The sequence below is a fragment of the Calonectris borealis genome, chromosome 1, assembly GCF_964195595.1.
Source record: "Calonectris borealis chromosome 1, bCalBor7.hap1.2, whole genome shotgun sequence".
NCBI classification, from domain to species: Eukaryota; Metazoa; Chordata; class Aves; order Procellariiformes; family Procellariidae; genus Calonectris; species Calonectris borealis.
In genome coordinates, this window is record NC_134312.1 from 58,769,960 (window position 1) to 58,785,414 (window position 15,455).

Consider the following 15,455-nt stretch of genomic DNA (forward strand, 5'->3'; position numbering starts at 1 on the left):
AGCCCTTCGGCGGCCGCCGCTGCCGGCCCGCGCTGCGCCCCGCCCGAGTGGCTGCGGGGTTGGGCTGGCCCGCCGAGGGGCGGGGCTCCGCGCGCGCCCGGGCGTTGCTAACGGTGGAGGGCGCGAGGCACCGCCCCCTTCCTCAACGGCTCTCCGCTTCCTCAACGACTCGCCTCCGCCTTGCAGCCGGCTCCTATTGGCGACGCCGGCCGTCAGCTCTCCGCAGCCGGCGCCGCCATTGGCTGGCGGTGCCGTAGGGGCGCGGGGGGGGGGGCGGGTTGGCGGCGTTGCTGGGCCGCGGCGGCTCCTCCCGGCCGGGCGCCTCGCAGTGCCGGTGAGCGAGAGGCGGTTGCGGTGCCTGCGGGAGGAGCCGGCAGCGTGAGGACGCCACTCTCTCGCCGCGAGGAGCGCAGCCGCCGCCACCGCGGCGTTTACCCCCCTCCGCCGTAGCCGGGCTCAGGTGAAGCCGGTCGGGTGAGGGGGGTGAGGGAGGGTGGGTGCGGGTGGCTCCGGTTTGTCCCCCCTGGCGCCGCGCTTCCCCTTTCGCAGGTTTCGCGCCTCTTTGTCCGGCAGGGCGAGGAGGCGCCGCTCTCCCGCTGCCCTCCTTAGCCTTCCCCGCGGAGCCGGGCGGCAGGCAGCCCGACCTGCCGTGCCTGGGGTGCTCACCGTCCCCCCCCCGCCCTCCCCCTCTCCTTCGGGGGCGTGTGTGCCGCACGGTTGCATTATGCCCAGGGAGTTGCCTCTTTCCTCCCTCCACGCCCTGCTAACTGGCCTTCTCGGAGGTGGGGTGGCGTTATTCGCGCTTTTTTTCACCGGACCGTCCTCTCTCCCGTCCCTCCGGTGCGTCTCCCTCCTTTCCCCCCTCGCGTTTAAGTGTCCGCCCTTTGGAAGTAACGGGTAGGGAAAAATAGGACCGTTTGGCAGCTGTCAGGGCTGTAGCCTGAGTCACAGGCTGACAATCCTCCTGCAGACATTGCAATGGGCTTGGCTTCCGCCCTCAGATCTCGACTTCCTCGTTCGGTTTGGTCTGTACAGTGAAGCCAGGAGAGAGGGAGGAGGGAGTGACAGGGCAAGATGAAGCTTGCAGTAAAAACTCTTGCAGATAGCTTGTGCTTTCAGGCATCACCTCCAACCGCGTAGGAAAAGTTCTCCGGCTTTTCGTGATATCGTTACTAACCTGTCTCCAGTAGGTGTGGAAAGTAATAAGTTTCATAGCCCCCGAGGGTGGTGTGTACCCAGTGGGTTTAATAAGGATTTGCCTAAACACAGGGTGAAATGAGTTTTAAAGCAATAGCATGCTTCTGGTAATAAACTGGAATTTTTCAGAAGTAAACTGCATGAAGAGCTTCTTCATGCATTGGCTGTTAAATTCCCTTTTTTTCCCCCTCCTTACAGTTCCTTTCCTTCCTCCTTTTTTTCTCTTGAAACATTGTTTGTGCTCTTCATCTTTCTTCTTCCATAGGTTTTTCTTCTATGTCCTATGTCATGATGTTCTGAGCCGCACTCCATCACAGCGGACTAAGAACCTAAGCTTTTTTCTAAGTGAGCAGGTCTGTCCTAAACACAGTAATCTCTCAAGTAATGCATAAGAAATTTGTGCTTCAAACTTGAAGAGATATTGGAGTAGATGGACTTTGCCCTGCAGACTATGATTTCTGTGCCTCTGCCCTACACTGTAAAGAAATATAAGTTAATTTGCATGGAGGCTATTGAACCATGGCATGAAAGATTAAATTACACATCCTTAACTCTCGTATACATCTCCTGTCCCTAAGCCTAGGTACGGTAAAGTTTTAACTCCAAAGTAACAGCGCTCTAATCAGTTACTGCTTGTGTAAAGATGCTTTTGAAATTAGTCACTAGGTAACAATGTGACTAAGTTCACTTATCCGTGGCATTCCAGTAAAAATGGCAAATCATGGTGCAGATATGTATTGACTCATAGATGCACTGTCTGCAACTGTAGCGTTCTCACCCAAAGTTTAAATGAGATAAGCAAATATTTTTGTTAACTAGAAAATTGTAATGAGGGGGAAGCAATTGATAAATGTAAGGGGAGCTGCCTTTTAACAACTTTGAAGTTGTTAATCACAATTGCCAGAACTGTATAAACACAAGATTGTGCTGCTAATCTGACCTTGTAAAAATAACTAGAATGAAATCACGCAACAGTTCTATGAAGCTCCATGTCTGTTTAAATTGACGTGTTCTCGTTCTTGATGGCTTTATTTGTTGCACTTATTCATAGAGTGTGCAGTGTCTTTCTGGAGGTGGACAGGTAAAATTTTCAGTAACTGTAAGGTAACTGCAAAATTGCTAGTAGTGGATGGAAACGGGGGTCTAAACTTCTCATATTTACTGTCCTGGAACCTCAAAGTGAGTATGACCAGCACCAAGCTGGTGAGTTATGTGGTTCTTTTTGTGATATGGTGTCATCTCTTGGATGCTTGACTTGTATAGTCAAGATCTGATTTTGGAAGTCCTCTGGAGAAGAGACTTCGACCTCAAAGTTTGCTCTGCCGAGTAGCATGTGGCTGTTTCTGTATAAACAGGAAGACTAAATAGTCATGTTCTGTCTGTCCCAGAAGAATAGGTGTAGAAACTGAAGGCCTTTTATTGGACTTTGTTTGCATAGATTGTTAGGATATTCCTATCACGGTTCTGAGATTATTTTTTTTCTTTCAAGTTATTTTTGTATGAAAAAAATTGCTGGGGTGATATTTTCATCTGAAGAGAAAAAGAAAGAATAAGCTTTTTTTCATTATTTCCTGTAGGTGGATTTTGATATATTTCAGAATGTTTTAAGATGACAAATAGGTTGTGAGAGCTGTGCCATAATCTTTTAAGTGAATCAGTAATGAATGAGTAGTAATAATAATAATGATAATAATAAAATAAAAAAAAAATAAAATTACTTGTCCAGTAAAGTTGTAGAAAAGAGATTAGAAGAATTTTCTCACTTAGGAGGCTGAAATAATCTGTGTTGTCCCGGACATTATTTTGGTATTATGAAAAATATTGGAGAGTGTTCAAACAGTGTAGCAGATGGTAGCTCTAATATTCATGTTTGAGTTGAAAAGTGTCTGGTGGAGTCAGGTGCCACAGGTGCTTAGGTCTCTTTGCAACAGTACTTGGCACTGCAAATATTTCTACTACAAATGCTGAGACTTGCATTTACCACTGCAACAAACTATCTTGAAAACTTGAACCATCATTATCTTGGCAGGTCTTTAAAAATAATGTACCAAATGTTTATAATAACTAATAATTCACAGGTTAGTCCTCTGTCAGACTATTCACATGCAGGTACAAGGGAGTGTATGTATATTGGCATGGCTACTAACTACATGAAAATATACTTCAGTTGTACTGGGAGATTAAAGTAATCTGTCTATACCCAAAAATTCAGGTTTTGTTCTGTAATCTCCAGGATACTGAACAGATGGGACGGGATGCATGTCATAGGTATTGTGATTTCCGAGCTGATTCTGCTGAATCTTCTGCTTCTACCCCCATCCCTAGGCCCATGTCTTGCCCGGATCTATGCCGTTTATGAATTAGTGTGACTATAATAGGGTGGGATTATAAGTGGACCCACTGGAGGTACATGAACACATCTGGTTAATGCACGGTTTACCGAAAGGGGAAGTCAAAGTTAAGTTTGTCTTATCCCCTACCGCTGTGTACTACATCTGCTTTCTTGCCTGGTAACTTCAGATTATTGGGTAACGTGCTGAAGCTAACTGATGACTAAAGTGTATTTTAGAGGCCCAGAGTTAGTGTGCACACCTACTAAAAGGTGTCCAAAACTTTAATCCTGAGTCTATGATTTAATACGGCTTTATTTGTTTGACTCAGTAATGCGCTTGGTGCCCTCTAACATCCATTTTTATCTTTGATTTCTCATATAAATATCTTATTAGTCTTTGTTTTCTTAGTTTATAATCGAGGCACAGCTGTTTGCATGTTAAGTAGCGAAATTGTGTGCCTGATGTTAAGTCTTCTGTGGGTTGGAATAAAACTATAATAGCATAGGATTGCCTACAGCGGCATTGTTTTTGCTGGCAATTGCTCTAGCTTAATGGTGGCTTGGTGACCTTGTACCTTAAATTTCTTTTCAGTTTAAGCACACCATGGTTCTAATTGAGTTTCCCAGTGTAGAAAGAGATGGAAACTAGCAACCTGATTTAAATAGGGTATGATGAGACAAAAACATAAATGCAACTTCTGCCCTGGAAGCTAATGCAAATGGGTGTTGTCCAACTAAATGAAATGCATTAATTTACAGGTTCATCTTAATTATGGTTTATTCGCTTCACTTTTTTCTTTAGTGGCTGTGAGAACTTGTTCTGAGAACTTGAAGTAATAGTGTCAACACTGATTCGTCTTGCAATCCTAGGCTACTGTGGTGGCTTAACATCTTCTGACCTCACTCCAACCCAGTCATGTTCAGTGTAATGGACTAGTCCCTGTTTTCAGTTAATGGCCCTTTGGTCTGTTACTGTTCAGTACAATATGTTGCCTTTCTGAGCATCCTAAAAAGTCTAAAGAAATAGTGTGTCTACAATTTTCCTGTGATGGAACTGGGATTGATTTCATTGTACAATACTTCAGGAGCTAGTACTGCTAAGTCATGTCCTTTTTAAACATGGCAAAGTGGAAACTGCATACTTGCCTACTGCAAATTATTTCTTATAGAGGTATTACAAATGTATTGCTGTTGGATGCAGAGAGGTATAATGAAATATAACTCTGCATACTGTGGTTTGACTCCATGACCTCTTAATTAAATTTATGCCTCTGGAGTTTTGTACATAGCATTTGGATTCTGCTTGTCTTCATGACTAGAAATTTAAATTTCTCCTAATGCATGTGTGCTGACTCTACTGAGAGTAGTAAATAAAACCACATGGATGAGTGATTTCGGTAAAGTCAAGCTAGTAATTAATATATGTTGAGGGAAACTTAACTTGGAAATCTGTATCATAAAGTCTGCTTAACTGATGAATACTTTTATTCATCAAGAACTACCATTTTAATGAGTCTCGGCAGGAAATCCGTTGTGATATATGCCTCAACACAGAACGGGAGTTCTGATTTGAATGAAAGCAAAGTACGCATTCAAACTTGTAAGAAAAGAGGTTTAGAGAAATTTTACAGTTCAACTTGACAGTCCTGTGCAGTCAGATTGTTTTTTTTCTGTTGGGCAGCTTCCTGTTTAAAATCTAAGATTTCAGCATGCTCTTGTAATAGTTTACTTCCCTTCTTATTGTTTGTAGTGATGAGAGTACATTCATCTGTGTTTTTCTTTTAAGGTCAAGACTTCACCAGTTCACTTGAATTTAGGCTCTTTTAAGCAAATTGGAGGTGCAGTAGATTTGACTTTGGGTAAAGTCAGTTGTGGCCAGCACTCAATCCAGCTAGTTTTACTGGCATACTTAGAGTTGATTTAAATATCCAAGGAAAAAAAAAATTGAAACACTGAATTGAACCTACAGCAAAATTTCAATAACAAAATTTAATTTCAGTTGCTTCTGTCTTTTTCTCCAAATGTGACTTAAAACAACTGTTGTGTCAGTTTGTAGGTAAATTTTTAGTCAGTAAGCTCTTTTTGGCAGTGACTGTTAAACTCTAGGTCTGCTTGCCATTTAGTGCAAGAGATTCCAGTCTTGCTGTGCTCCAAATCGATAAAATCAATTACTTTGAGAAAAGTGTGAGTACAAATTAATTTTCATTGATAGTGTTTCTTTTTCTTAAATTGATAGTCTATCTTAGGACTTAGGCATATTCGAACAAATATAAGATGCTTAAATGTAAGAAGTTGGCAACAAATACAGAATGTAAATCTGAAGTCAAACCAATGAACTGGATGAGAAAGTTCCTGGCTAAGCACTTGGAACTAGTTGGTAAATTGACTTTTGACAGTTTTTTTATGTAGATGAAGAAAAATACTTTCTGGCTTCTGTTTTGGCCGTGTCACTCATAGTTTAAAATGTAGAGGAAGGTATTGACATTTTTCTTTGGTCTTTTTTCTTCCATTTTTTGGGCGGTTTCGGGGGTGGGGTGGCTGTGTTTTTCACTGTGTTCAATTAGTGGAACAGATCAGAAGGGGTGGATTTGAGATGAAGGTATCCAGAAACAGGCAATTCAATTAATAAATTGTTGATTGCAGATAACTATCTAGAAAATCATTTTAGTTACTTTTTGCTTGTAAATGCATCTGAAGTAGTCCAAGAAAAACATTTTTTTTTGTATTAATGGAATTTTATTTTTTTAGCAGAATACCACTTAATATATTTTATTCTTCATAGATGTTGTTCAGTTGTCTATTTCTGTTGTTCAGAGATAGAGATGTTTTTTATCTCTCTTTGACATCAAGTAAAATGGGTTCAGACTTTACAGAATTGTTTAAATAAATGGATATGGGAGTATGGATACAGGTATATGGTAGACTATTTACAATAATTACGTAATTGGATACTTGAAACTGTCGTGTTTCAAATGGACGTGTCTGCTTAATGACAGAGGGAATTTTTTTTCTTAGAGGAGCGTAAGTACAAAATAAGCTTTCTCTACAGGCACAGAAAACTCTTTAAACTGTGACTTAAGATTTGTGACTTAAACCAGTTCACTTAGCTTTTATCATCTGGTTTGTATTGCAATATGAATGTTCATAGCAGATACTAAAGTTTTTGACCTTTCATTACGCAGTAAATTATTCTGAATTGTTTTAATGGCCCTTCCCAAGTCAAAGTTTTGCATAGATGAACTTGAGCTTGCAGTTTAATGCAGTATATGATGGGAAATGTAAAATGAGGACACACAAATGTGATGAGGAAGATGTATTAGTCATAATTTTTCTTTAGAAAAGGAATTGCCAATTTATTAGACAAACTTGTTTAACTTCTAAAAATGAAGTATCTACATATTCTCTGCATAGCACTGGCATATACGTGTGCATAGTCAGTGTACCTTCTTTCTCCACATAGTGGGAGTTAATCTTTTCACATGGCAAATTCCAAGTTTTTTCCTAATGGGCAGAACTGTTAGATTTTACTAGATTTTAGCTCTTTAATGCTCTAAAAACTTGATTTAGATTTAACTGATAAATATTACCACACTGTATTATACCAATAATGTCAGGAAAAAGTACAACTGCAGTAATGGTTCAGCTGTTGCTGTTGTATAGGTAAGGAGAAGAATATCATAGAATCATAGCATGGTTTGGGTTGGAAGGGACCTTAAAGATCATCTAGTTCCAACCCCCCTGCCATGGGCAGGGATACCTTCCACTAGATGAAGTTGCTCAAAGCCCCATCCAGTCTGACCTTGAACACTTCCAGGGAGCGGGCATCCAAAACTTCTCTGGGCAACCTCTTCCAGTGTCTCATTGTACTGTGTATGGTTGTAGAGAATGTTGTTAACTATGGTGGAAACACATGAAACTGTTCTGCTACCCTATGGCCAGTGTTTCCTCATGTTGTTTTCTATGCCAGAAAGCAAAAACTTTGTTGGAAACTTCCAATTTATATTTGCCTCCTCTTATTGGGACCACAGAATGTCATAGTACGTTAGTCTCCTGTCAGAAGGGGATAATTTTCTTTTCTTCCAAAAAAGTCTTTTCCTGTAATGCCAGAATAGACAAAATTTTATATGCCATATTGCCATGATTGTAACAGTTCAGATTAGGTTCCTGCTTCAAGCGCCATTTCTTTTACTCATTTCAGATTGAAAGATGAGTCCTTTCTTCTCCTTTAATAAAAAAATCAGTGCTTCAGGAGATCCAGACAGGAGGGCATAGTTGGGTGAATTCTAAAATAAGAGATGCCTAATGCTGTTGCTTTTTAAAGATTGATACAATTGACATTTAGGGAAGAACACATAGGTCAGGAAAGGAACAAGCTAACCAGAAAACGAGTGTGAGGCCAAGGTGTACAGACCAGGCAAGTGTTCCTTGTGCGCTCTGCTGCACTGGGGGCTTTCTCTAGAACATTGGTTATAATGGATAGCTAAGTAAGGAGCGATGAAGCTGTGCAAGACCTTGAACGCAATAGGGAAATGTCGCAATTGGAACGTTTCAAAGTTTTTCAGACCATCTTGACCTTCATATTTATGCTCTGTGAGGTTGTTTTCAACCTGGCCTTCTTATACATCCTGGAGTTTAAGGCTATGTAGCTTTTCTTTCAGTGTAGGAGTTGCTGTTGTTCTCATGTCCAGAAAGAGTCACTCTCCTCCTCTTCCCCACCTCCAAGATCACCTTCATAAACAGAGGTAGGTCCTCTTAATGAATCCCTATGTAGGGCTAGAAGAGTTGAGAATCAAACTTTGACCCTGTAAAGGTGGTAGACTTCTCTGTGCCAGGGTTTTTGCATACCATCCCCATAGCTGCTGTTAATGGTGGAGCAGAACTATTTGAAACAAAAAATATCTCATAAAAATATGAGATATAGTGGAAGGCTGTTAGTACACAGTCATAGTTTGGCACAGTAGGTTGAGCTGTAAGTGTCCAGAGAAGCTTGGTTCCCTGCTGCAATGTAAAAATAATCTTTTTAAAAATGGTTTGCCAGATGTATTTGCACTGATTCTTCGTTCTTTCCAACATGAGCTGGAAGAAAAATAGTATTATTGATGCTGAGATCAAAGCAAGTTCTCAGTTAACGTAAGCAAGAATAATTGCTCCTGTTAGATGACTTTATCTTAGCCACATACATGCTAAATATTTGTTTCTAAAAGAGTGAACCAGAACCGTATCTTTCTTTTCTGTATTTAGGTATAATTCTTTTATTCCTTGTTCTCTCTTGCGATGAAATGAAACCTGGAGTTGACAAAGATGACAGGGAGTGCTAATTGATACAGAACTGTGTACTGGGCACTTACACTTCAGTGCCCCGGAGAGTTCTTGGCAGATACCTTTTTAGCCTTAAATCAGAATATTAGGGAAGGCATGAAAAGTGACCCTAAGATAACAAGGACAAGGTGAAACTTTGCAAGCTTTTCCTCCCTCCCTCATGCAATGTCCCTAGGGAATTCTGCATGCCTGATCAGAACTTTTGCAGTCCATTATGCCTCCTGAAAACAAGTCTTCCAGCAAAACAGCTTGAACAGCAGGGATGGGCTGCAGTTTTCTGAACTACAGCTGTCTCCTTAAGTGGGATTACTTTGCTGAGTGGTCACGAAGAATGTGTTCTCCCCCTGGAATGTTTTCCTTGTGGGCACACTGTCTCTGGAAGAAGAATTCTCTCCTCTGCTGAGAAGGCATGTACTGTACACGCACTAATGAGAAACAACAGTTGCAGAAAGTGTATTATGCAGGATTGTAAACTTTGAATATTTATTCAAAGTGAATGGGGTTGGGTGGCAGCCAGCCTAGCTTTGTCATGCTAAAGACTGGACTTGAAATCAACAGGAGGCTACCCTCCCCCTCCCTAAACCAGTGTTTGGTGTGTTTAAACAATGGGCACAGGCTTCATAAAACTGATTAACTTTATTGGTGCCATGTACATGGTAATGTGTCTTTGTGTCTCACTAAATTGAGAAGGTGCAATTAAAATAGGGGCAAGTATACCCTCCCTAGCATTAACTTAGGAAAGCTATGCCTGGCCATATTTGCCTATAACCGACAGTGGTTAATTTCTTTACAGTATGCAGTGCGGTTGCCCAAGATCATTTCTGTGCTTGTATAGCCAGTGGTGAAGCCTGTGCTATCCCGTTTTCACTGTTTGGTACCCAAAACTAGCCTCTTCAGATTGGCATTGATTTATGTTACATCTACATTTATGTTCTGTGCTTGTAGCTTCTGTTGTCCCAATCTTGCCATTTGTTTGAACCCAGTGAAGAGAAAAGGTGACTACTAAGTGGCGTGTAAGGACAGTGTCTTACTTGTATATGGCTTTGTGGCCTTTGCAATTTGCCATGGAAAGTCCCAGCTTCACAGAGCAAACCTCCTGTGTTAGCTGTTACAGTAGAATATGCAAGTGCTGCTTCACACATACCAGAAAGTGATGCTTGACAGCTGATGAAGAGAACTGGACACACAGAAACTGAGAAACATTTATTCCATGTTCGTTGTTCTGAGGATACATGCCAGGTACCTTTAGGCCACCTGGAAGATACAGAATTCCCTTCAACTTCTTTCTTCTGTCTTATGTGTAGTCTGGTCAGTAGATTATTTTTGTATAGTACAGGTATCATTTATACATTAGATAAGTAGATGTCTCCTTCTTGATTCTTGGAGCCCTGCGCATACAGAGAAGGCACTTTAGTGCTCTACCTTGAGTTTAACTTACAGTAATAAACACGGTAGCTGGCAAGTCTGGGCAGCACTACAGTCAAACTGAATATGCAACAATAATTGCCAGCAATCTGCATTCCAGTTGTGAAATAAATCTTTCAACAATGTATTGTGTGCGTCAGACTGTGACTAGAGAGGAAAGCAGTGAACTACAGTAAGCCTAATAGCAATCATTATGAATCCCAAATAAAAGCTGAACTACAAGAAATGAGTCTGCGTGGCAGCACGGCATTCTGAACAAAAAGGGTAAGTGTAGCTGAATGCCTTCAGCTCAGGGGGCTGTCTGTGAGGGAGTATTAATTGCAAACTCGTGTACTTGCCTGATGTTGTGTTCTTTAGCGGGATAACTGAAATTCATGATCCTTGAGTTCAGTCTGAAGCATCAGGCACTGGTACGTCACAATATACTGAACTTGAGAAACAAGCAGATCTAACCAGTCCATCACTGCAGCTTCCTGCCAGCTTTTCCCCTTCCGATCCTCTCCCCTTCCCCTTGCGATTCATTTCTCACCCTTAGTGATTCAGACTTCAGTTTTTATATAGGTGTTACTTACAAATTGGAGCAGTTTGTCCTAACAAACTTTGCAGTTTTCTTTCCCGTAAACACCCTGGCACGTGGAGCTGTGAAGTGTCAGCCTAGTATGTCCTAAACAGATGAGATCTGAACAGTTTCTTAGTGAACACAAGGGAATTATAGTTGTTTGTGGTGGTTTTTTTTTGTGGATTAGGTTTTGTTTTTTAATGTTGTCAGTTCATGGTCACTGTAGGCAGTCTGGCCACTAAGGTCTACTTAGTATGCTTTCTATCTGCACTTAATGCCACTGTTTCTGTTGACTGGATGAACTGTATTCAGCTAGCTGGGGAAAGTGAAATAGTTGAGTTTGCAAAAATAATGCAAATATTAGCTGTTCAGATTGCATGCTTAACAAGATTCCCGTCATATGAATGTTACTGATCAAACTTGGTTTGAATCATTGGCTTCTTCTCAAAGTCAGATTATTTTTTAAATGCTGTGTATTAACAAAGAATCAAGTTTCTTCACTGAAGACAATTTAGTTGTAATTGAAATGGAACTGTAAGTGACCGGTAGTGCTGTAATTTTCTAGTGTAAAAGTCTTGTCTTGCCTGTAGAAATGGTGTACGTTCCTTTTGCTCTGTGAAAGGGCTTTCTGTTTTGTATGCCATTCTCTCACAACCTGCTAAAGGTAAGCCAGTTTGGAAAATGGCATGGGAACTGTGTTCCTGAAATACTTTTAAAATGTGAACTGTATAAACAAAGGGAATTAAACTTGTTTTAGTCTAAACGTGTTTGCCATTTATTGTTCATTCTTTTTGTCACTGATCTTCAGGGTAGTTCCTCTTGCACTGCTAGTATAAAGGCCACTAGACAAACCATGTAGGGGGATCATTTCATGTGAAATCACAGAAAGTTTTTTTAAGAGTGCCTTACTGGTGGATGTGAAGCAGAAGACGACTTCTAGTAATAACCCACATACGTTCCTTTTCATGCAGGCTCAGTCTTATAGCAAAGTTCTGAAATGGTGATCCGAATCAGCAAGTATACAGTACATGTATCTGGCTATTTTGTGTTCTCTGTAGCCCAGTATTCCAGAAACTTCACAAACCATTTCCCAACTTTAATGAATTATGAGATTAAAGCTGTCTTCCAGTGTAGTAATGCGTCTTTGCTAATAATGAGGCTGAAGCCTAAAAAGAACAGTGTGGCGATCCCGACTTTAATGGCAGTTTGGATAACTCAAACTAGAAGTGCTTTCCTTGCCTAGCTAGTGCTCTAATACTTGTCAGTAAGTGTGATGCTTTAATTTTGCCATTATTGTTCTTCTGAATATATTAATTCTATTTCTACTTCAGCCATTACCTCGATAGTTTAGCATAGCCCAAGCTCATCTTACTGAGCAGTGGCTCAGTCCCAGAAACAATTCTGTGGCTGCTGATGGAGTAAACATGGGGGGGATAATACAAATAGTTCTGGAAAATTAAATTGCAAACAGATAATGTTCTATGCTTTTAGCAGTTGCAAAGCACTGTAATCCAAAGGAAGGGACCTTGTAGCAGAGGCAGCTTTTAGACCTTTCCAAGCCAGACAAGGTGTTTGTTTCCAGGTTTTTGGGAAACACTTGATACTTTAAGTAGGGAGAGGAGTGTGTGAAGTGTCTCATAATTCAAGCCTTAAGGCTATGAAATTGTAGGAGGCTAAGGCAAGCTTCTGTCCATATGATTGTATTCAAACGAGGGTTTTGGGTAATTCTGCCTGGTTCAAAGGGAATGCATGGCATCTTAACTTAAAGCCAGTGTTTAATTTGTTAATCTGAAAAGAATCTGCAGGGAAATATGTATGTAAAGGATTCTTGAAATTTTTTTTTAAGGTTGGACTACATATTATTAATGTCTTGGTCCCATCCTATTCATGACTGTAGAGATTGCTTTGCCTCCATCTGTAACTGTATGGCATCTTTGTGGCAACTATGTAGTTAGTTAAATGGAAAAAGACTGTCTTTTGGCACATTTGACTAGCCTGTTCTTCAAACTGCTGTGAACCACAATGAGGGAGCATACTGGGTTAACGGGGAAGTGACTGTAGTATTTCATTTTTGGAAACAATACTAGGAAGGAGGCATTTAAACTCAAAACAAGGATGGTCTGTCTTCCTTCTGTATTTTTTGGTCTTCTTACTTACACACTAGTGTTGCATCAAAAAGAATATTGTTAACGGTATTCTCATCTGACAGTTGCACAATAGCCATGTAAAGATAAATGTCCTTGCCCCACATAATTATCTACACCCAAAATGCAAACTACTAGGCAAACAAATTGCTTCCTAATTTGTTCCTAAAATGGTAATGACTTGCATTCATTGCGAGTTGCTGTAAGGCTGCAAGAGCTTACTTCCTTGACCACTTAAGGGGTTTTTAGAAATGCCCAGTGAAATGCAGCATAAGCTAGGAAGATAAGTTTTGGAGCCCATGAGATGGAACTTGCTGAATCTGATTCCTCTGGTACTGTTCTTGTGGAGAAGGCAAATTAATGGTTGGTTTGTGGTATTGCTAGTTTAGAGGCCCTGTGGGTTAGAAGTCAGCCTCGAGAATAGCACTAATACCATGTTATCTTAGTATGATCCTCCAGTTTTTTAGTTCTAGTACCTGATGATTCTGTTCTGGAGCATATGAAAACTAGTTTGAGATGGTGATAAGACACTTTGCTGCTGCCATGCAATAGGGCAATTTTCAAGTCTGTTTAAAGTTTGAGGTGCAGACCATCTTTGAATCTTCTCACTATTTGGTAGTACTGGCATAAAAAACTTAGAGTTTGGTGAGATTTTAGAATAGCCATGTTAGGCTATTTCTCTTCTTACTGTGAAAGTTATTGTTTTCAGTCCCGGCAATAAAAAGGGATAGATGCTATAGAATGATCCCTTACTGGCTGAAGAATGCAGTCTTGCTGTATGGGAAATAATTCAGGGTTCTCCTCCTGTGAGGAATTTCATTAACCTCTCTGTAGCTATCTTCTTTCCTTAGTTCTCTTCAGATCTAGAACTGGCTGGCGATACCCCTTGGAAGATTTCTTGTCAGCTTACGTATCTCGTGTCCAAAAAGAATTAGTCTTTATCTCAGAATAAATCTCCAAGGTGTATTGAATGCATGTACCCTAACAGTAAGAAAGTGAGAAATATGTTTCAGTGTAATGTAGGACACTTCAGATGGCTGGTTACTTAGGATTCCTCGGGAAATGATGAAACTGAATTTAGCTGAAGCATACTGCCTCTGTGTCCTGCCTGATTATAGCCAAAAAAGGCAACTGGTTAGATTCTGGGAGTTGCATAGGCAGGAAACTGTGTAATGGAGGGTAGAGCACAGCTGTTGCCTTGCCAAACCTGATACAACTCTGAACACAATTGAATATTCATTTAATTTTTTTTTTCTCCTTCCCCTCCTTCCCTCCACTCACTTTTCTTAACCCTTCGACCACAACCTGCAGATGATACTCTGCAATATCATGGAGTCTCAATATCTTTTGCTGAATTGTTAGTTTTCTCTATTTCCTACGTATTCTGTCAGGCTAGCTGTTGTCGTGTGGTCTTGGACTCTCTTGACAGCTCAAATTTTTAATGGCAACCTCCTGAGTGCTGCATCTTATCTCTGCAACAAATCTCTTCATTGCGTACCCATTAAAATCTGGATTTTCAATAAAAATGTGAAGAGGAGGATTGTTCTGAAAATCACCATTGTGGTGACTGAGGTGGAAGTGTCAGTGACCCTGTGGGGAAGGAAAAATGAGGTAAAATGTGGGGTAGCTGCTTGGCATATGCTGTAAGACTGAAGACAAAGATTTTAAACTCAAGCTAAAGGAAACGAATATTTATAGAGTAATTTTTCTCTTTGCTAAAGAATTTTTGACTGTGAATTTACAGCTATCCATACAGTCTCTGGCACAGAGTTGCATACCACCTACAGTGATACATTTGTTGAAAGGAATTTCCCTACATGCTTACAAATGACTGGTGTGGGCATTTGTGCCCATCATTATTATAGCTGATGTTTTTCTGGCTTCATTCACTGCTTGCTAATGCTGGGACTCAACATCTATTGTTGCTCTCATGCGTGTTTCGGGAGTTGAACTGCTTCTGTCCTGCTCTCAATACCTTTTTGTCTGCAGTATCTATAGTCAGACTTCACCTGTTTGATTTGCAGGCTGGTTTGTAAATATGGATATGTTCTGTAGAAAAGTTATCCCTGTAGACCCTGACAGCCTTCCATGGCATGAATGTTGATATTTTCATTTCCTGTTCTTTTGGTGGTAAAGAGCTCTAGCTTCTATCCAAGTTATGAAAAACATATATTGAGGACACTGGTATCTCTGTGAGGAAGGATCCAAGAAGTAATGTTTATGGGACCTTTAAAAAGAGGCTGCTGGTACATGGTTAATGAGCCTTGACGCATGCAGTCCTTTCTTCTGATTGAAAGGATTTCTGAATGGCACCAATAAAATCGCTGCCTTATAAACTGGAAAATCCCTGGCGGTAGTGTTCTGGTTTTGATGAAACACTAAATCTAGGGTGCCGTTTTCTGAACACGCTGCCTAAATCTCTCTCTTGTAGGGGTGGTACTCTCTCTTCTACCCGACCACAGCTTCATAGAAGGATCCT

General features: G+C 40.8%; 1 protein-coding gene across 2 annotated transcripts in view; it reads left to right on the top strand.

Moving 5' to 3' along the window:
• Window positions 1-263: 263 nt before the first annotated feature.
• MYH9 (myosin heavy chain 9) overlaps window positions 264-15,455 on the top strand; it is a 72,013-nt gene continuing 56,821 nt past the window's right edge. Inside the window, exon 1 of one of the 2 annotated variants that reach the window (XM_075156407.1) lies at window positions 264-460. The gene's annotated coding sequence lies outside the window, so the exon portion shown is untranslated. Of the gene's footprint in view, window positions 461-1,530; window positions 1,551-15,455 lie in introns of those variants that run through there. The other variant, XM_075156416.1, reaches the window with a different exon arrangement.